Source organism: Homalodisca vitripennis, chromosome 2 (assembly GCF_021130785.1).
Source record: "Homalodisca vitripennis isolate AUS2020 chromosome 2, UT_GWSS_2.1, whole genome shotgun sequence".
In the NCBI taxonomy this organism is placed as follows: Eukaryota; Metazoa; Arthropoda; class Insecta; order Hemiptera; family Cicadellidae; genus Homalodisca; species Homalodisca vitripennis.
Window position 1 is genome coordinate 100,663,143 of NC_060208.1, and position 22,866 is coordinate 100,686,008.

A 22,866-nucleotide genomic window follows, 5' to 3' on the forward strand; every position below is an offset into this window, starting at 1 on the left:
ATTACCGTTTTTTGTACATCGATGTTGGATCAAACGGCAGAGCAAACGATAGCAGCGTCTACCGACTATCTTCACTAAAGAGAGCTATGGATTCAAATCAGCTTAATTGGCCGAATGACTATGTAATAGTAGCAGATGATGCCTTTCCACTCAGCATAAATGTGATGAAACCCTACTCTAAAAGGAACTTGACACTAGAAGAGCGTTTATTCAATTACCGCTTATCACGGGCTCGTAGGGTTGTTGAAAACGCGTTCTGTATTTTGGCATCATCACGGTTCAGAATATTTGAGAAATCCATCGATCTCAACCTTCCAACAGTAGACTTGATTGTTCAGTGCACATGCATACTTCACAATTGGTTCCGCACTTACATCGTCCACAACTTATTTGGAAAAAAGGAAAGCGTTGACAGAAACAGGGGTCATTCACCCTGGAAGGTGGCGGTCAACCCCCACTTCTTTGCCGTCCTTGACCGTTGACCGCTCAACAACCCTTCCTCTAAGAGTGCGTCTGATAAAAGAGACAAGCTTGCTACCTACTTCATAGGTCCTGGTTCCGTCCTGGCAAAAACAATCGATTGGATTTGAAATAGTTGAAAAGAAGACAATCATTGAGTTTCTTGTAAACATATTGATTTCTTAGTGTTTCATTAAAATATGTACCGTTGTGCATTTGTAATAAATTAATAAAATATATTATTACCTTGTACTTTGTTTGAAGTTGTTATTGACGATGGAAGCTTTGAAAGGATGATAGGATTTTCGGACATTTGCCATCGTTATTTGTTACAATAAAAATAAAAGTACGTTTTGAGGATTGACATCTATCATCTTCTTCAGGTATAACTAAATTAAATTAAGCTACAACATTTGGCAACGGATTTCCAATAGAAGTGTAAAAGTATAAAATAAGTCATACATACCAGAAGACTGCTTGTGTACACTACACGCACGTTACGCGCACAAACCACGGACACGAGAGCAAGCACGAGTATTTTATACTCTTATTTCTAGTGGCAACCCGTTGCCAAAAAGTCGTAGCTTAATGTAATTTAGTTCTAATCACCTGAAGAAGAGGATAGATTTCAATCCTCGAAAACGTAGTGTTATTTTTTATTGTAATATATAACGATGGCAAATGTCAAACATCCTATCATCCTTTTCATTACATTGTACATTTTTGTAGTTTTCCTTGATAACCAAAAACGCAACGTTGGAGGGGACTCAACATTACAATATTATTAATAATTATTAAACTTAAATCTTCTTAGTATGAAATCTAAAAACAAATATTAACTGTTATACAGTTAAAAAATAATGTATATAATTTTTGTTTCCATTGAGGGTATTCAAATTTCCCTAATGGGCCCCCTTCTGATACGCTACGACTATGCTTGTAAATAATAGGTTCATATAATAAAAAATAATTGAACTTACCTGCTTCGCCAGGTTTGATTTTGAGGGCGTGTTTAAAGCCACAACTCTCAAAAACGAGTCAGCAAGAGTGTACCAGGTAAGTCTTGGTACATACAGGTCATCCGTACCTTTACCACTTGATTTAGATTCCTCAACTTTGACACGTTCTTGTCTGTACGTTGTTTTTATCACTTTAATTTTGTTCCGCAATAAACAAATATCCGGTACTTGTATACCTTGTTTCTGAATGTCGGTCATTACCTATGCATAGCAGATTCACGCTTTTAGTTTGTCAACGTATTCACGATGACGACAGTTCCATAGCAGCTCCTAGCTCTGAAAAAACCTCCAAAAACTTTGAAATTTCATCACTATTCCACTTAATTGCACTTTTCTTCTTCTCTGCAACGCAATTTCCTGACATTTTCACAACGTACTACACCACAACAACATATGACAATGCGATCCGTTCCTTTACTTGCCACTGCTCTACTGGCGGTAAGTATGGGGAAGTGCTTGTTTTGACAGGAAAGTACTGGCCGCCAGTGGTCACGTGATCGCCCACGTGACCCGCTACTTGCCGTGGAGTGGCCAGTAAAAACAAACAGGTTTGTTTTTACTGGCCGCAAGTAATTACTTACCGCTGGAGTGGAAAGGACCCCTTTAGACAGGGGAAGTAAGCGGTAAGTTGAAGAGGCAGTAACTGGCCGCCAGTAACTTGCTGTCTCTACTTTCCCCGTCTATAAGCCGCTTTAGTTCTGTTAAAACGAAGTTTGTAAATTTTTGTTAAAGAGGAGAAGCTAAATTTCAAAATAAAATTATTTATAGGTGTATTGAATGCATAAGCAGTGGAAACTGCTGTACCACTGCAAGTGCTGAAGTATGGCCTGTGGTAAGTATTAAATACTTAGGAGTTATATTGGATAGAGAATTAAAGTTGAGAAGTCATATAAACAATTTAAAACAAATTACATAACGTTCTGAGGCTATTTTATTTTTGAGAAATAATTGCAGTAATAATGCACTTCAAATGCTATATTTTTCATTTGTGCATCTACACGAAATAATGTTTTTGATGCGTCCATGGTTGTAGTATATACACGAGAACGATAGAATAGGACAAAATATGAGGTTAAATACTTCACTCAAATCAATCCTAGAATAAATTCTTAAACCCCCTCAGTCTGGGATAGGTTTATTTTCGACGGCCCTTTGTTCCATCCTTCCTAACTCTTTACCAGAATAAATGGCCTATAAAACAGGCGGAGCAGCACAATTTGTTTACGCCCTTCCCTACGCCGCGGCCGGGTGGAGGAAGAAGGGCCCTATTACATTATGGTACGCGGCAACATTTTCCGAGGGTGGAATTGTACTTGGGGCAGACAAATGTTTCAGACTACCCCTTGTAATCCCAGAGCTGGGGTCGCTAACGTAAACAATTTATTCTAAAATAATTTTGAACTCTATTTGAAAACTCTAATAGTGCAATGGACCTACTAATTGTATCTGTTGTAATAGTTTGAATATTGTATTTTGTACTTACTGTGTTTCATAATTATTCAAAACCAGTATTATATCGTAGTTCGTTTTTTTTTTCAGATAAACAGATTTATAGGTTTAATAATAATAAATATAAGCTGTCAATATTTCTTGAAATTGATGGATAAGTGAGAAATGCGGACAGTGACATAAATGGACAAGTGACATTACCGGACATACGGGACCTCCAAGGAGGATAACGTACCTGATACCTGAGACGAGCCAGGATCACAGAGACATTTGCGGATATCTCAATTGTGTAGGAAGGCTGACAGAAGGCCCTTCACTGATGACACATAAACGATCTCGCTATGTCGTTTTTATAAAAAAAAACCATGAGACGCGACATCCTTTCTGTAATAGGCTTACATTGTCAAAATACGAACAGTATCTGATTTTCTTAAGAACTATACAATATTAGCAATCGGAACATTTTACTTTCTAAAACAAATAACCAAAATAAAAAAGTTCCATTACACGACTTTTGTTAAACACTTAAAATAAAATAAATATTTTAAAATTCAAACACTCCACGAATTACTCACCATTCTGGTAAGTTGTTTTTGTGTTTACTTATTGGTGGTAGTGTTGTATAAAAGTAAAACCATTAGAACACTCCATTGAGTTGTGGCATTAGCTCTGCCATGATTACTTTTTCTTCATCCATCTTTCTTAAACTTTTACGAGTATATGTATATCCTGTATATTCCAAACATAAAATTTTGTAATCCATTCGCCTAAATGTAACCTTCTTTACAAATGAGATGATTTGATTTTAAAATAAGTCTATGAAACAAATTTTTATGTTCCATAACGCTTAAAATGTACTCGTAATTGCAAAATTCTAAATTGTATAACTATTATCTAACAATGCAGTGAATTTCTTTTAGGTTTTCCTCTTCTACATTAGTGTTACAGTATAATTTAAGTAGAATTACATTTTTAAACCCTTATTTTAGATATTATAATCGATGAAAATTTTCAAAACCTAATTCAAACCGATCTAATTTTTTGTTATAACAAGATTTTTATCTCTGGCATTATAACCCAGTGTTTGGTTAAGCTATTTAATATAGATATAATTCAGACAATGGCCTGAATTATGGTCTCAACTGGTTTCCTTCCTAACTATATACAAACATGAGTAAAATATTCACGTACTAGAGTTAAAAAATCAAGGTGAATAGTGATGAAATATTATCTCTCATTTAAAGACCCTAAGAATATAAAACAGGCAATTTAACAGGTTTTAAACTATTCCGTTACACTTTGTTGTAATAAACCGAAATCGCATTATCTAATGAGCTATCGTTGGTATAGTTTTAGGGTAGAGTAGATTTTTTAGATACGCTTCTGGAATATGATGCAAGATCCCAGACTAATATAATAACAGCGTTGTCTTTTTGGTACGATATCATGGGTACTTGAACAGTTTAGGCTACATTTTAAAATATTTTGAACATTTTATTATAGCTGAGTTTTATGTTCTGCAATAACTGGTTCAGGTAGAGTAATGGAATTTACAATGCAGGTGTTACACACTTTTAATCCAAAACAAAAATGCAATCATAACTTTCTTAGGAGTGAGTTTTCCAATCTCTATTTATAAATGTATTGTATTAAATTTAAATATTGTGAAGGACCTCCTCCTTTCCGGGTGCTCCGTTTCCTGAGATGTTCCGCTTATGTCTGTGTACGTTTTTTTCAGGACACTGAATTTTATATGCAAAATTATTTGAAATCATGGAATTTGGACGAGAGAAGGAAAGGAGAGGGAAGGGGACGAGTTGAGAGACGCAGGATGCTCGAAGGGAAATGTTGAAGTCAAGTAACGAGTGGTGATATGGCCACAGTGAACCACTCACATTTGTATTTTCACATAATGTGTTTTTGAGCTAAATGATATGCATTAAAACTCAATATACGCGTTTAAACGTTCCTCAAGCCGAAAGTTGAGTTTTTATTGAGTGATAGGTTAAGTAAGACTAGCCTGGCTTCTGCTATTCTGAAAAGAACCGCCGACGATTCTATAAAAAAACGAAAAACAAATCCCTCTTGAAGGACCGTAATCTCTTAAGTGTCGGATTCCTGCGATTAACATTTGATTACATCTAGGTCGGCAGCGCGGCGTGGCGCGAGAGCTGTTCTGACGGTTTTGACGTTTTAATAAACTTTGTCAGAACAAATGTGCCCGGGAGTGCATCGGCGACAGATTCAATAATGTAAGAATAAGAAGAAACAGTTGGTAAACAGCGAAGATATTGGGTTACCCCTCACGCCCTCTTGTCAGCTGTTCCCCCTCCATCCCCCACCCTCGGCGGCTCGTGCGCGTCGAACACACGGCGACAGCCGCAGCAGAAGTCTTTCAGTCGGCTACTTGAAGTCGTCGTGAGCAGACGTTGCCGGCCGAGTCGTTGCAGTCGTGTTCAAAACACGTGTTCCATTCGCTGAACTGCCCGCGCTTAATATCTATTTTCCTCTGTGCCGAGTGTTGCCATTTACAGACATTGAGCGTGTTCCTATCATCAAACGAGTGCTTCACAATCGGAGCGAATACCTCAGTGTTCGTTGGATTATTCGTCTGTCAAAATGTGTAAGTAGTAAAGTCATGTGCGTTACGCTTGTGTCATATTTATTTTTACTTGTCTACCTAATTCGTTTACAACTTGAATTTCGACTGCCTTAATTCAATATAAATTCGAACTTTTAAGTTTTGTTTGTGTGGACACATGCATTAAGCAACTGTATTCACTCTTTATTCATTCACTATCATTGCAAGAGGTTACATATTCAACCTGTGTTTGTATTGATAAAACCTCTCGTACTAAGGTAGTTTAAAAGTGACCAGCTAGAAGCAACAATAGCGCAGAAGATGGTTTTTGTCTTATTTGAAATTCTTAGTAATGGATAATAAGTGCAACAGTTTTTTATATTTTATAAGGATTACAAAGTTTTACCAGGCAATCTTTATACATATATTTTATTGCTACAGTCGTATATGTCAAATTACATCTTGTAAGTAAATACTAAATTAGAGAAGAAGAGGTCCAATAAGTATCATGACATACTGAAAAAGTTTTGTTATTGACATTTCTTGGTTTTATCTACCATATTTTATCTTAGGAGTGAAATTATTGTAAACACAGGATTATTAAAAATACAATTTAAAAGAAGGTGCTGAAAAGATGTTGAGATGTGAGAATTTGTTTTAATGAAACCTACTTACATAGAAAAATCGAGCTTTAAAATATTCTTGACATTTGGGCTGTGATCTTGTAGACTTATAAAGCATGACAGGGAAACTAGCTTTCAAATTCCTCTTCTGGTTTTTTAAACACTTTTATGTAATGTGATACAAATTTGTAAATAGTCACATAGAGTTATAAAACTTTTGTTTTATGTGTTTCGTTTGTTTTAAATGTATTCACTATTATTCAAGAGACTATATCAGTTAATTGGCTCCTTAGCCTATTTCATGAAGGGCATTTCTTATCATCACCACAAGTGTGACACTATTAGTGGGCCTCTGTATGGATAACTCATAAACACTGATTTAATTATGAATAAATAAATAAATTTTATGGTATAATAGTGTTATTTTACAATATATTTCCTAATTTACATATATTAGTGGTAAACTATTGGTTTCATTAAAGTACTTTTCTTATTTAGGTGATTTTGTGCTAAAACATCTTTTTAGAGATAAGTACTTGTCGAATACAATTATTGTATCTATAAACAATGTTTCAGTTAAGTCATGTTCAATACCAAACTAGTAAAATACTTCCTATACAGTGTTGTTATGGAGGGAATTTTACCGTGGCGCTTTTAAAATATTAAATTAAATAATGAATTTTTAAAATGTCCAGGACTTCTGAAATTCAATACATACAATTTTTTGGGCGCAGTGTTGAAAATAAACTAGCGTACTATCATAACCTAGTACGTTGCCATGCTACGTGCTTGTTTTTTCTTGTCTCTTTAGATAATAGATTAGGCTCTACAAATCATCAACTCTCATACCGAGAACTCACTTAACATCTAATAATCAATAGTAATGTTTTGTCAAATTAGACTTTTAACACTTTGTTCAAGTAACTTCTGGAGCTACATTGTTTTAAAAATGTATATCCATAAGCAAATTAATACATTTTAGCATTTGATAACGTACTATTTAGAAACGTACATATTTCAATTTCCAAATTTGTGCTAAAACGGCTACTGAAAAAATGTCATAAGACTAAACTACAGTAGTAATCAACTACTAGGTCTCGTTAAGTTATATTCCAATGCCCTCAAAGCTGGCACAATAATTCTTCTGCACCTGTTAAGTAAATTTCAAAGATATATAAGGGTTAAACTCATAGTTATTTTTTACCTAGTTTTAGTACCGTATTATTATTTCGTTAACAGTAAGTTATATTAGACTTGTAACGTGTACTTAACTGTGGTTTACACACACATTTTATCTGGAAATATAGCCTATAAACCAAAGACCTATCATTTTCTGTCTAATAAGAGGAGGGGATAGATCGTATTCTCCTGTTTTAATCATGTTTACTAAAGGACGTCAATTTAAGGTTGTAATATTGTTAAGGGGTTGCTTGAATATTGGTAATAAACGAGGATGATTGATTAAACAGACATCGGCTTTATTCAACACAAAACTCAACTAAGTTTACACAAAATGATGTAAACAAGGCATGTACAATTGTGTGATTTGCTTTGTCAATATAACAAATACCAAAATATGATTGTTACCACTAAGTATGTCATCCTCGCTATCTACTTCATAAACGTTATAAGTGACTCACATATTTATTTCTATTATCTCGTGTAAATAAAGGTCCTCTTCTAGGTTCGAGAGGTAATTGAACCCCATAAACGGTCAGACATACAGGATTTAACCAACCAAATAATGGATAAAACCATATTCAAATTAACCTCTAAATTCGACATCATCCTATGATGCATGTTAGTAGTAAGAAGCGAATGTTGAGTCAACATTACTACTACACGCGGTCCAAATACCGCGGTTTGACGTACATGTCCGGGTTTCGCGTCACGTCGCGTCGTTAACCATCTCAGAAGTTACTGTAACGGTGATATTATAAACTATTATTAATTACTATCATAAAATATACACACATTTTTAAACTGGTAAGCAAGTTGTAATGCAACCCTCAAAATGGTTTTTAATTGTTATTTAACAATTTAATGGAACCCGATACTTGTTTTTGTGGTTTTTGTGGTCATCCTCAAAGTTTGATAAAATCTTTGGAAAAATAACTATTGAGACAGAAAGATAATATTATTACCTATTCCGGTTCACAACATGTCTGAAAATTGCTGAGATCAAAGACGGAGCCATCGCGGGAGGGGAGGGGAGAGGGGAGTCAAGGGGTCCGGATACCCCAAATTTTCTTTTTTTCAATTTATTTTTTAGTAAACGGTTATTATTATTATTTACATAATTCAGTATTGCTGACATATGGTGCTGAGATATCGTTTTTCACATTGAAACGGGCCAAGAACGTTTAGGGACAAATGGGGAATGTGCGGTTTATTGCACTCTTCTTACTTTCTGCCAGTGGGCGGAAAATAAGAAATCCGATCGTGATATTTTCTGTAGTGACGGGAAAATATCAGTCGACTTGACACCCCCCCCCCCACTTTGTTTCATGGTTACGTTCTTGTACGAGTATATAGGTACAATTGGTATTGCCAAAAGTACCAAAACAAGTTGAAACAAAGCTCTAAAACAACTTGTAACTTCTTATTCGGGATGTGTACGGCATAAAATGTGTATTGAATACAGAACGAAAAATATGAATGTTTGTATGTGTATAAAACACTTTCTAACCTCTAGTAATTCTGTATACATCTTGTATTTATTATGATAAATTATAATTTGATTTTAGATTATAATTTTACAATGGCACAATACAATGGGTAGCAGTTTAAGACGTTTATACCTACGTACATAGTTTTGAAATGTTATTCGTTAAATTTGCCCTACAGTGAGTGATCTGAGCAAAAACGCTTGATTAGTTTTTACCTTTTTAATTGTAGTGTTAACAAATAATTGATTATTCACTGTTATACATAAATAGCTGGAGAGGTCGGAAGTCTTTATTGTTGGTAAGGGACGATTTGGGGAGACTTTAAAATCATTTTAGGTACAGTAGTTATTATTTCTATTAGTCCAATATTTTAGAGATGTTTTACCAAAATTACGTTCTGTTTAAACAATCTTATTCTTAAATCTGTTAAAATTTTGGCAATAAATGTAATCCATTCATACATATTATTTTATTATTAATTGGGAGGGAAATATTAATATTTTGTTAAAATTGTATTGAAAACATTCATAAAGTTTATCAAACGTTTCATATTTACAGTAAAATAATAATCGCAATAGTAATCCTACACTTAACCATTGGTCTACTTCCACTTTAGAAAACATTTGGAATACAGTAGTTAATTAGTTATCTATGATGTGCAAAATAAATATAATTCAGGCCGGATTGATCTAATCACGTACTTTTTACCTAGATATTTTAAGGTAATGTCACCATTGAGAAGAAATTAGTACATTAACATTTTTACAAATATTGATTTTTTAGAAATTTTATTGTAACACTTTACTAACGATCACGTAACTGCCTTGTATACAGAACCACATCGATCCGTCGCGTCGGTAACACACGAAGGTAGCTGTAATTAATGTGCCTGATGGCGTGTTGGTTATGTCCGTCTCTATGGCAACGGTACAACAATGTATAGCCAACCTCACAGCGCCAATAGTACCTCCGCCTCAGACGGCCGGGTATCAATTAATTTAACTAATTAGACTCTGCCACAGTTAGCAGTGTTAGTAGACGTGCTACGCCATGTCGTGGCGTAAACGGAGCGTAAAGCGACGAGCTTATTTAGCTAGTTACTGTAAAGTTAATATAATATCGAATCACTGATTACCGTAGATAAACTTTAACAGTTATTTTTCTTTTGTCGGATTACATTAAACTACGGCACCCGCCAGCTTTAGTATAAATGTTATGACAGCCAAGGAAGTCATCTAGTTTTTTTGAAGTACGGACGTAGATTTTTCCACCATTGCTTTATATTGGTAGGCTGTAAAAACTCAGCTTTCAATGCTTCCACTTAAGATGGCCTGGATCACTTAACATAGAGACGAAGATATCAGTTCACAGGTTGCGAAAATTGGGAGTTATTTTCGTTCAAAATAATAGGTATAGCATTGAACTAATTATCTAAAAAAGGGATTAATTTGGATTTGTGTTATATCAAATCAATACTTGTGTTACGTCTTGAAATCCGTGAAGCAACCGGGCGGATATGATACCGGGGAACACGTTGAGACAGACTTCCCGGTGGTTGCGCAAGCGGAGGTGCCCCAGACCTGACTCATTGGCAGCGAGCGAGTCATACACGCTATATATACACACTGGCGCGGCAGAGCGCGGTATACGACCTACGGACCTCGGGGCAGACAGAAGGAAGGAGATCCGCGTATACGTACGTCACTTTTATTGGAGAGGGGGAGGCGACGACGTCATCGTTCATACGTCAGAGAGCGCGAGGACAAGGTAGCCTATATTTTGATGGACGGAAACCGGATTTCCTACTCGTCAGGAGAAAAGGAGTAACTAGTTAATTAATGGAATCGCGATGAATTAGACTATAAAAACTTATTTAAAAAATCCAACACTTGTTTAAGTTTTATTTTAAAATTGCTGTACTTGTGAAATACGATGATGCAAACCCGATTTCATCTGAAAAGTTTAAAAAGGCTTCACATTTTCAATCAAAATTAAATCCCCTTCATTAAATTCCTATTTTTAAATATGTCTGATTAAAAGATTTTAACATGATGATACATTTCATTAACACTTTGCCCTCATCCAAGGAAAGATTACTACTCTAAATATCAGTCAGAATTTGTGTAAAAATCGCAACCAAACCAGAAGAAATCGCAAACAAACAAAAATGAGGATCCCCTCAAGGGAAGAGCGATTCACATTTGGAAAAAGGACTGCTAACCTACAATTTTATTCCACAAACGCTGTGTCTTGTCATAGCCCAATCAGCTGACCAGTCCGAGGTGGATGGCCGGTAACTGTGGGAACAAAGACAGCTGATTATAACTACTTCTGCGCATGCGCCACGACACATGGTTTAGCCGCGCAAGCGCAGTCGTCGCGCACCGGGAGTGATGGGAACTCCGCAGTGCAAGTCAGACTCAACGCCAATAGAAGTTTATGGATTGGAAACAAAATTCTGAAAAAGAATGGGTGCACAAGAGTAATATCTGAACTCGAAACAGTCCTCTAGATGATTTACGTAATGAGATACAGAATTAAATATTTTAATAGAAGCATATTTAATTAATTTAAATTTGCTATTTGTATATTAAACATTAACCGCTTTCGTAAACGTTACATTATATACTATTCAGTACATACACTTAAATTTAAAATATTGATTTAATTAATAAGTTACTAATTGATTATTGCTGAAATAAATAGATTAGAGGACAGTGGTTTTCGTCCAATCATTGGAGCCGATGCGATGGTCAGAATTTGAAATACGTGAGGTTTATTTCAATCTAGGCTGGCCCAAACAATCTAGCTCTGACCAAGTATTTATGATTATTGAAGCTTCTTAGACCAAACAATCAATGCTATATGTTTTAAGCGACATTCCGAATCAAAGGCTTGCTCAGATTGTTGTAAATGCGAGAACGATTTGTACTATAACTCTGAGATAAGCTCCTTCAAATATGAGTGGCATTTACATCTAAATATATTAAAATAATTACAATACAAATAATTTCGCTGCAGTAACTATATGACGAGTTAGCTATGTCGTATCTATAACTATCTTTTTGCTGTTACTTTCAATTCTAATAAATAATTATTATGGAGTTAGACTTTCGTCATTACATATGTTTTGTCATATCATAACCGAACGCAGTTATTTACCGAAAAATGCTCGGGGCAAGTTTTTAATAACTTAGAGCAGAGCAGCTTAGACCAACCAAGATAGCCGCCCTTTCAAACTCAAGAAGGTAATGTTGAGATTAATTTACCTATTACTGTACCTAACTTGACTATTTCAGTTAAAATAGGATTTGAAGTAGTTAAATACACCAAATGAAACTGTAACTATCATCTTATTCTAATTAATCTATTTATCAACTAATTGATAACATTTCGAGTGTGTATTCAAACTATATTGTTACTCTTTAAATAACACGTAAGGGACTATTAATATTAATATTTAAGAAGTGCGAGAGACAGAGCACAAGCTTATAGTCTAAACACACTCAGCGCACACTTGGCTGCCCTTGGCTGCCCTTCGACTAAGTTTAGTATAAAAAGAACTTTGGAGAGGCATGACCTCTTTCACCCCCTGTTAGCTACGCCCCTGTACTGTTCTCTCCTAATGGACGGAAGCACACCTAAAGACGCAATTATTCAATCTCTGGTGAAAGTGAAACCAATCTAGGAAGCCCAGCTCGCAGCTCGGTCAAAGGGGAGCCCGATGCCCGAACGATCGCCCGGCGCAATAAATAACAGCTGGTATTCGAAAACAATTAAACGCGTTCCGACAGGGAGCAGTAATTTAAACTCGAGCCGCTCCACGGGTAATAACAGTGCCGAAACTGGAATGCCAGGAACGCAGCCACTTCCGAGCCTGGTTATAATAATAATGCATGTTGGCAATTAGGTCAGGTTAGGTTAGGTTGGCGGCTGTGGCGGTAGCGGCTCGCGGCTCAACAGCTGGAAGGGTAAACACTGCCAGTGCCTTCTCGATTAGTTGTTTCTCCCGTAACCTTATTCGCGTCTATACTTTGTAAAATATGTGCTGTTCCATTTACACTACACTCCCTGTTTCTGCATTCCTTTTGGGCGCCAGATCGTAGGTGACTCAATATGAGATGAATGTGGCATATATTGAACGATAGTAGCTTGTATTTTTGTCACTTTACAGAAAAAAACTAGTGTAACTTAATAGTTTTGTTACTCTTAAAGGATCAATAATTATTAATCAAGTTAAAATGAAACTTCTTTGACGTACAGTTTATATGGCCAAATAATTATTAAGGACTTGGTGTATTGGTATGACTGACTAAGTTCTCTCAATACTTCTGACGTCATTCGAGCTCAGGACAAAGTGGTTTTTTCATTGGCCGGTTTTTGATGGTTCTAAGGGGGCTGACATATCCTAGACAACGCTGACATACATTCCCTGCAGAAGATATTTTGATTGGGGACGACATACTGCTTCCATCTGCAATCGTTCTATGTCAATTTGGTAGATTGTTCGTCTTTGTAAATCTGTAAAAAAAAACTATTGAATTCAATGTTCATACTTCAGATCGTGACAAGTTCTTTAAAGTGTACACGCACTAAATTTAAACAATCTTCTCTGAAAGCTACCTGTAAGTTACTATAAAAGAACAGTAAAACTTTCGCCAAATCATGTCAATTCCTGTTATGATTTTAGGAATAAAGAATACATGAATGTGTTAACTCAATATCGAATAGTAGCTGTTACCTCGATGACGTTAGATACGGGTTCACCTGTGTGGCCCAGCATTCCTCCCTCGTCTGGCCGGTGACAACGTCTTAATTAAAAGCCTTAACCTCGGCTCACTTCGGGCCTGATGGCTCTTAAATTTGATGGCGTTCCGTGGTCATCCCCGCGCGCTTCTAATTTCTTTTTTACTATTTTTTCTGTGCGCCTTCTGTTGTCCTCTAATCTTTATTGGTTCAGGCTTGATCCGGTGGAGTGGCTTGGCTACAGGAATGTTTAGCCTCACGTTAATATATTTAAGCATATCTATTCCAGTGCTCCAAAAAAGATTGCGTTAAGGTCTACTGTATTGCACCTTATCCATGACCCTCTCATGCTTCAAAGAGGCCCCTATAAATAAACGCCGTATGATAAGATCACTAATTTGTGGATACTTTTCATCAAATGATGTGCTGCAAAGTGAACCCCCATTGAGCACTACACTGTTTACTACTGTACAAATTTAGTACTTTTGTTTTAATTGTTTCATAATTATTTGTTATTTCTGCAATTACGTTACATCTGAATCATGAACATCGTGGTTCATCCGGTATATAAATATAACTATTGCAGCTAACAAAAATACAATTAAGGAAAAAATCGTGGAAAACTTGTATTGACACGGAAGTAGAAACTGTACAAACCTATTACGAAAACCAAATGAAATAACAAAAAGAAATGTACCAGAAAATGGAGAAGTGCGGTACGACAGTTACATCTTGGTGTCACCACACACTCTATGTTTCTTGAAACCGAAACCAATTCACACAAAACAAAATAATGATGCAAGTAGGCGTTGCTATGTAATGCAACCAATTATGTATATACCTTGCAGAACTCAACGAAAAAACGAAGCTACTACCAGTCGCTCGATCCCCAGGCGCGCCCCAGAGCAAGGACCCTGTGGAACCACATTGTCTCGCTTCCCACCGACCTCCCACCTCCAGGCCTCCGCCACCTAGCTCCGACATTTAATTATACAAATGTCGTTAGGCGTTGTCCTGCCCCCCTTCTCCTCCACTCCGCTTTGCTCTCTACTTCTAATTTATTCCACATTGTAATGTTTGAGGAAGATGTTCGGAGGCGGCCCAAGCCTCGTCCTCCTGGTTTCTTTATTGATGGCTTATTTAGACTCATCCCCTTGGGAACAGGGTCTGGAATGTGACGCTGTTATGGTTCTGGTTCGGTCGATCAAACATAACTAATTATTAGACTCGATAGTTTATCATGATGAATCATGAGATCTGTTAAGTTCGTCTTTCTTTAGATAAAAATGTATTCTTTCTGTCCATGAGTTTAGTCTTAGAAAACAATAATAATTGGTTGTGAGCGATACCATAAGAAGTTATTTTCCACCGGTTGTTGGATCAAAATGAAATCGCCCTAGTTTCTCAAAAGAAATTGGACACTGACGTCCGATGTTACAAAACCGGTCCCAAATTGTTAGACATTTTTAGTCAAAGTCGAGTGCGATAACGCGAAATGACATCAAGCCAAAACGTCCAAAACAAAGAACACATCACTAACATTGTCTTATCTCCTGCAATTGCCTTTGGATACTTCACCGTGCTTCGGATTGAAGCAATTTGTAAGATTTCGTAGTTTTTAATTAACCCTTATCTCCTGCAATTGCCTTTGGATACTTCACCATGCTTCGGATTGAAGCAATTTGTAAGATTTCGTAGTTTTTAATTAACCCATATAAAGTTAGAATATAAATTAAATTCTGATTTAATGTAAGGATGGTGTTAGTCTAGGTTGTGTTGGAAGCGCGTTTCCTGTGCCCCGTTACGTACAATGAAAATCGATAGATAAATATTCGATGGCCTTGCAAGTGTCCAGGCCAACGGAAGAACGAGTGGAGTTTTGTAGTTTGGCATTGAGAGCTGTATTTCAGAGCCCACTGATGTAACTACGAATGGAATTCATGTAAGGACACAATAAAGATTCTCAAAAGTCGTTAGATGCGTATAAATAGTATATTATATAAAATTTTACATCTCGCAAACTCTGTATCCGATAGTGTGAGTAACTATTGTACATTTAGGACCGACTAAGAATGGTCCCATAGACAAATCTGTATATTGAAGAGAATAATCCAGGAAGCACTTGACGGATGGTTATGCGTGCTTATCTTCTGTTATCAGTACGTTGTTGATAGTGGTTGGTACTATTTGGTTTATGGCAACAGATTTCTACACGCGCATAGTTAATTGAACTGCCCTAACGAGAGAAATAAATTAAATCAAATGGTTCTTTTATCGTCTTATACGATCTAATCTTGCGTAACACTTAAAACAAGTGAAACCCATATGTTTTGACTGTTATTGGCTTTTATGCATCATTCACGATGGAAGACTTTGAAGACAGGGGAATAAATTGTAGATGTAAAATGGCACTTATAAGAAATGTGACAGCTTTTGATTAGATTTTGAACTTGTATGTTTTCGGAAGTGTTCTTTTACAACAGCTGTTCCTTTAGTTTTATACTTTCCTCGCTGCAGGCAAGCCTTGCGGTTGAAAAATAATATCTAATTATAAATTTCAAATACCAAAACCTCACATTATTTAATGGCCGTGATATAAATGGCGATCAGGATATAAATCCTGGGCGATGGAAGGAATGCTGTGCTCTGGTCGGTCGACTATGTAGTTCGCCCACAGGAGACAGAGGCGTTTGGGTATCTGCCATTGTGCCTCCCGTCTGTGCCGTGGGTACCGGCCTACACAAGTCAACTGTACTCTAATTATGTATTACTTTGCCATAGAAGCTCAGTTCACCACCACCTTACAGTTCGTATGGAGTGCCTCAGACGTCAGTTTTTTGACCTTGACTTTTTACTTACTCTTAGGCTCCTAAATTTATGTCCAAAATCTTGGCTCAATGATATTTTAAAAGTAAACTTATTTTCCCGATCAAAAACTCTTTCTTTTAACTGCAAAAGACTTACAACCGGCTAGCTAATGGTTCTTGGTTTTATATCTTGGTATTTTCTGTGTTCTAAGTTTTTTTTTCTACCGCAATATGTAACTATCTATAAAATGAGACATAACTTTGTAGTGCCAGTCATTCTCGTTTACATCCTAAGTAGAGTTATTGGCAGGGAAGGCCCAAAGTAATTCTTAAATAATGTTAGTGGACATTTTTGTGTATTTCGAATGAAACGTTGCAAAGCCGTTGTGGGTTGACAATTAAAACACTTTTTTACGTACATTGACCCGTAATCGTGACGTTCCTATTCTCATAGCAAGAAACAAGATACTGTAATTCCCGTCAAAACATTTCGGACAGGTTACTTTTGTTAGGACGGAACAGATGGGCGTTAACGGAACAAGTCAACATATGGACGCTGAGAAGACAAACAGATTCCGAAGGACCACCACCTCCTCTCACACACCGCGGGCCCCGGGGAAGCCAAAAGGAGAACCGTAAATGAAAAACGAGCTGGAGGACTTTCCCACGGTCGGGCGACTTATAATTGAGCCGGTCTCCTTAAAAGGGAACGGAGTAATATGTAAATGTGGTGCATTTAGAGAAGAGGCATTGTTTTTTGAGGTTATGTGGATGAGGACGGAGGAACGCCGCGCCGGCGCGTGGGAGGACCGGAGCCTCGCGTCTGCGCAGACGCCACTGGCCGGTGAGCGGTGAGTCAACTTGGGCCACACGCATGCGCCTATCGTAGTGCGCGAAAGACGCAGACGTGCCTAGTGATAAAGTCATTACGCCGCTTCCCCTCCAATTGGAAAAAATTGTTATTAGCAGACTATTTCTGTCCAAGGCCGACTCAGGCCGTCCGTCACACACAGGTAATCTGCGCAAGACACGGGAGAAACGAACGTCAAGGATTCGCTCGCTCCTTCCTGCAAGGACGCCGCACTGAACAGGAACGAGCCGATCCCTTAAGGAAGCGATCTACCTCAAGTATCAATTTGGAAATCGATTGATAACAAGGGCTCATAATTATAATTGAATAAAATTCACGTTCTAAGTGTTCGCGTGTTTCTAACATTCAATTCTAGGTGTCTTAATTTTTACAATGTCGAAATATTTTCAAATAAGTAGACAAATCTAAAAAGTAGTGGGAAATAGGCATTTAAAGAAATATTCATAAAATAGCTCAAATTATTTTAAAAGGCTTTCATTTACTGTATGGAGTTGTGCAGAAACAAAAATAATATAATTTATAACAGTAGGGCCGCTACTCTTAATATTCCGAGACTGGCACACATAAAGGTTTCGTAATTAGTTTCATAGTTTTGATTGTAGCATAAATTCATGATCCTAGAGAACAACAGTATCCGGGAAAATATGTTTTTGTGATAAGCATTAAAAGACATTTATTTATTTACGCTCAATAAACGCGTGAATGAAACCAATAGTCTACTAATATCGTTGCATTATCACAAACATAATCAGTTATCATGTAATGATACAAGAGAAAAAGGACTCAACTGTGTCTCTAGAAATAAATGGCTGTAGAGCTGAAGGGACTGGTGCAACGTAATCAGCTTTATACGAGTATAATCGTTTGTCGGACATCTTTGGAATGTAATTGAGAAAACCAACCATTTCCTGTCTGGAATGTTTTGGAAGGTCGACTTCTGAAGTTATAAAGTAGGTCTAGATAGTTTTAATTTATTGTACAGAAATACTTCTGCAGTTGCATATTGTGTCATGGTCTTGAGAGCTATGTTAAACAAACAGGAACTTTTTGCAGTAGTAAAATATTACATCTAATAAGACAGGTTCTTAAACGTGTTTTCTCGATGTAGGTCGTAAGTGAAGAGGTTGCAAAAGAATGGTTATGTGTCATCAAGTTTTCTCCGATTACCTTGACATTCTTTGAATTTTTGTCACAGGTAGAACCCAAGCACAAAAATAGCACCATCTTGTTTCTGTCCTTGACAGTGGCAGACCCTTCAATAAGCTAACCTTATTCAACCTAAAACCAACAAGTCAAAAGCCCGTTAGTTTCGCTTCGCTCGTCTCGTCTTCCAGACCAATTAGTGAACAAAGAGTCTGCCGACCTGTCGCATTCATTCGACATTTTCGAAAATTCTCGGTAATTTTGCCTAAAATAAATCAGGACTGGTTAAGCACGTTGTTCAGTCCCATAAAGTTAGTTTTCTCTACTTTGGTGTTGCCATGCTTGTACCTTACGAGACATTTACTCGTATTTAACACGCAAGCTGAAACTCGACAGCAGAAGACTTATATGAATGTATTACGTCATTGACTGAAAATATACTTATCAATTTGTGGTTATATAAAGTTCGCCTATATGTATTATCTTTCTCTGTCGGGAGTTCTTGTAAACAGATTATCAAATTCCAGTAAAAGTGGATAGCCATCTACAGTATCGTAGAAAGTCGACTTATTTCTTCCCCGATCAACCACTCCCTTCGTCACCCCTCCTCTCACCCCCCTCCCCCCGCAGCGTCGCGACGTCTCCTGGCAGTACGCCGAGACTGTCCGACTGTCTGTCTATATTCTTTTGCTTTCCACACGCAAATGTTTGTACCTCGTCACTCATATCACTGTACGGGTGGTTATCCACAGTATATCAGTTGGATTACCAAGTACAATATTTTATTCGTTTCAGTTCGTAGCCCGTCATAAAATCCAACATTGTTTATGTCTTTTACTTTTTCAATTTATTCAATATTGTACAATTTACAATAAACGTTGTTGAACGAATATATTCACAATCCACTGAGTGTTTTTCCGTGACACCTTATATAGTCTTACATTTCCTCCCTTCTTTCTGCCTTGTCTTTACTAATCCGTAATCATCTCATTAATTAAGATACAGGTTGTATGAGTTCCCAATGCCTTTATACAGTTATAAAGCTCTTCATATATATTTATAATTGATGTCGACTGTGAAAACTGTCTGTTACAAATTTAGCAGAGGATTGAAACCCTCTAATGGTTATTCAGAAATCGGTAAATAACCCTTAGTTGTATATTTAAAATTATGGAACCACGAGGCTTATGTTTTGATGTATTATGATTGTGTTTCTTTTCTTGCAAACTTTGCTGTCACTCATGGAACATTTATGAAGAGTAGATCTATACAAGAAGACGGGTGGCTTAAGCACGATATACACGCAGACCACTATGTCGTGATATGTTCTTACAAGGTTTAAATAATGTACAAGCACGTTATGTCAAATAGTTAAGCAAGCAAGCTTCCTTCCTTAATTACTTAATACACGCCAATGCACCATTTTAGTGTAATATGCACTCTGTAATACAGTAAACAGTCTGGCCTATTCAACCGTAACTCATTTCCTTCTTCTTTAATGTAACCGTCTTATCTAACTATTGTGTTATCTATAAACATTATCAGGGCATGCAGGATAGGTAATTTTCGTTGGCTCCTCCACCGGGCTTGACAACTTTCTTACGATCACCTGTAAACGAGAATGGGTTTTGTAGAGTTTATTGTTTTTAGAGTGTTGGGGTACGTTACCCAGTAGTTAACGAGTGTCCTGGAGCTAGTGGTCGTACTGAATGTGGTTTACATATTCAGTATCTCGCATTTCTCGAGTATAAAAATAGTTTTTCATATAGTTAAATTTCGAAAATATGAGTTCAGTTTGAACATTTTACCTTTTCAAGTCTAATAATAATATTTTTAGTTGTCCCTCTACTCCGATAAAGTGAAGGATTTTAATTTAAATCCAGTTAAATGGTAATATTTCGTAGAAGAAAAACAATCAAGACACCAGTTTTTTTTTTTATTTCTTCAATAATATTTCACTGATTCAGTCTTTTCAAATTTTTAAAGCTCTACTTGAAGCTAACCCAAAAAAGAAACTACAGATTTTCACGACAAATCAGGAGCCAGAATCCACAAGCTATTGGCAGGAGTGTGTTATCCCGTTAAATGTAATTTATTTTCGGGAAATGAGCTGTTTATGGAGTGCGCGGTGTTCACAACTTCAATCATCTGTACCGACTGCGCGCCACCGCCGCCGCCGAGTGTGGCCGGCTCGGCTTATCGCATCGGTGACCGTTTAAAACTCCCTCCCTCGGACCACTACTCCCCCACCACCACTGACAGATTCACGCCTCGATGATGCCGTGCTGCGGCCAACGTACAGGTCTACACATGTCTGTTACAGTTTGCCTTGAGGAGGGGAGGGCACAGGCTAGATTACACCATTCTGCGAAATCGTTGCTATACGTGCTAAGGCTAGGGACACACAGTCCCGGTTACCGGGATGCCGGTGATCAGCATCCCGGCCGGGATTGATGAGAACATGTAGTTTGTTGAAGAGCGCACACACAATGCCGGTGCTGTGCGGCACAAAGCGTGCCGGTCCAGACCGGCAAGCATGCTACCGGCGACCGGGAGCCCTGCAGCCGGTGAAAATCGGGTTGGCAATACAAAACACTTGATATCTGTCGTGCGTGCTCACACAGTGCCGGCCGCCGGGTCCCGATTCCAGTCAAGTCTGTGTGTGTGTGGTGTAGCTGTTGTGGTGTGCTGCTGGTTTGTGTATCGTGTTTTACTGTCGAGGGTAGTGTAAAGTTGCGATAATGTTTGATACAGACAAATTTATAGAATGTGTCCACGGTATTCCAGCGTTATGGAACATTTTTCAGCTTTAGCATCTACATTGAATGGATGAACCCAATGTACCCTATTTCGTTGTTTTGGTAATTCATTTAGAGCCTCTAAACAACAAACTAACTTCACTTTGGATAGCATGATTCGTTCCGAACAACACTCAAAAGTTAACTGAGAGACAATTTGGTGTTTATCGCCGGGACTGTGTGGCCAGCGCACAACAAACCGTTTACCGGCAACCCGGTGGTCGGCATCCCGGTAACCGGGACTGTGTGTCCCTAGCCTAAGCCTGTCAAAAAGCACCGATTTGCTGAGCGTTAGCGAAGCTCACTATACTCGAGGAGCTGAACAAATTTCTTTTATGTACAGTATGTCTGTCCTCACAATATTTCGAGAACGAACCGACCCATAGATTTACAATTTTTACAATAAGGCCTCATTTCTATATAAGCAACTTTCAGTTCGATGATAGTGCCTATCACTCAATGGGATTTAAGTAAGACCAACGTTGAGTAAATAAATTTGTAAACCAACTGAATACCATCGTAGATGTGACAGTAACACATGTAGCCTAACTACCACTAAGATGTATCTCCAGAAAGATTTGGTTGTATTCTCTTTGTTTATCGAAAGAATGTAATTTCTTTCCTGATTTATCGTTTGTTTTTAGACAGGATTTGTAAAGAATTAAATAAGCTATAGACTTGAAATTTTGCATACTAACTCAGCGAAGCCTGTTAGTACGCGGCAGGTGATATGGCGTACAGATTAAAAATATATTTTTTAATGTTTAATGAGTTAACAAATATTTTTTTTAATATTTAATGAAACCCAAAATGATTAAGTATAGCTAAATAGTTGTTGGAATCCTATTCATACCTCCCGAAAGAATAAATACATTCATTTTCAAAACTCTTTGAGTGTTGTTATTAATACTAGTAAAACACAACTTTTAACTTCCAAAAGCTCATGAGATATGAATAATACTGTATGTGTTTCGAATAATGTAATTGTAAGACGCCCTGGGTGATTCATTTAATGAGAATTTAGAAGTTTATTATAGAAAGAACATCCAGTAGTTGCTGCTCATGTATATTGTAACTATATTTTATGTTCTCTCTTGGTGAATGTATTTAAAATAAATTATTCAATTGGAGCTATCACATATCAACCTATAAACTTTAATGAAATTTGGTTGTTAATAGAATTAACTAATAGTGTTAATTATTAAAGTAATTGCTAATTTTAATGTGGAGCGCGTTTCTTGTGGTTGTAGACGGCCTCATGTCTGCTAAGGGCCTCAAAAACCTATTAATTAAACCATCACACGAAACGGCAACACTTTATAGCCCAATTTAAAACATGATGAGCGGCAATAATGTATGCAAATGTGTATAGAAAATGAGGTAACATCGGTTCGGGTGAAAATTGCACTGAAATGCTTGTTAGAAACAATTAAGTTACTGATGGTTGATTTTAAGCGACTATTATCATATTAAACGTACGTACGAAATTAACCGAGGGTTATTATATGCACGCAATAGTTTTTTCAAACTCATCAATTGAGATGAATTTTTTAAATTAATATTTTGTAGAATTCGTGTTTGAAACGTATTGCACCGTAGCGTGTTGAATGTCGAGAACGTACTCATCTACAATTTCTCACACGCGTCGATGGGAACGAACATCTGTATCCCGTCATGCACTTCAACTTCCGCTACATTCGT

General features: G+C 37.1%; 1 protein-coding gene and 1 long non-coding RNA gene across 3 annotated transcripts in view; one reads left to right on the top strand and one right to left on the bottom strand.

Annotated features, from left to right (window-relative positions):
- The window catches only part of LOC124354445 (protein rhomboid), a 160,324-nt gene that overhangs the window by 111,777 nt on the left and 25,681 nt on the right, over positions 1-22,866 (top strand). The window contains exon 1 of one of the 2 annotated variants that reach the window (XM_046804895.1): positions 5,307-5,550. The exons of the other annotated variant lie outside the window; for it this stretch is intronic. The gene's annotated coding sequence lies outside the window, so the exon portion shown is untranslated. Of the gene's footprint in view, positions 1-5,306; positions 5,551-22,866 lie in introns of those variants that run through there. 2 annotated transcript variants of the gene reach the window in all.
- Positions 1-22,866, bottom strand: part of LOC124354447 — a 142,252-nt gene that overhangs the window by 111,736 nt on the left and 7,650 nt on the right. The gene's annotated exons all lie outside the window — the stretch shown is intronic.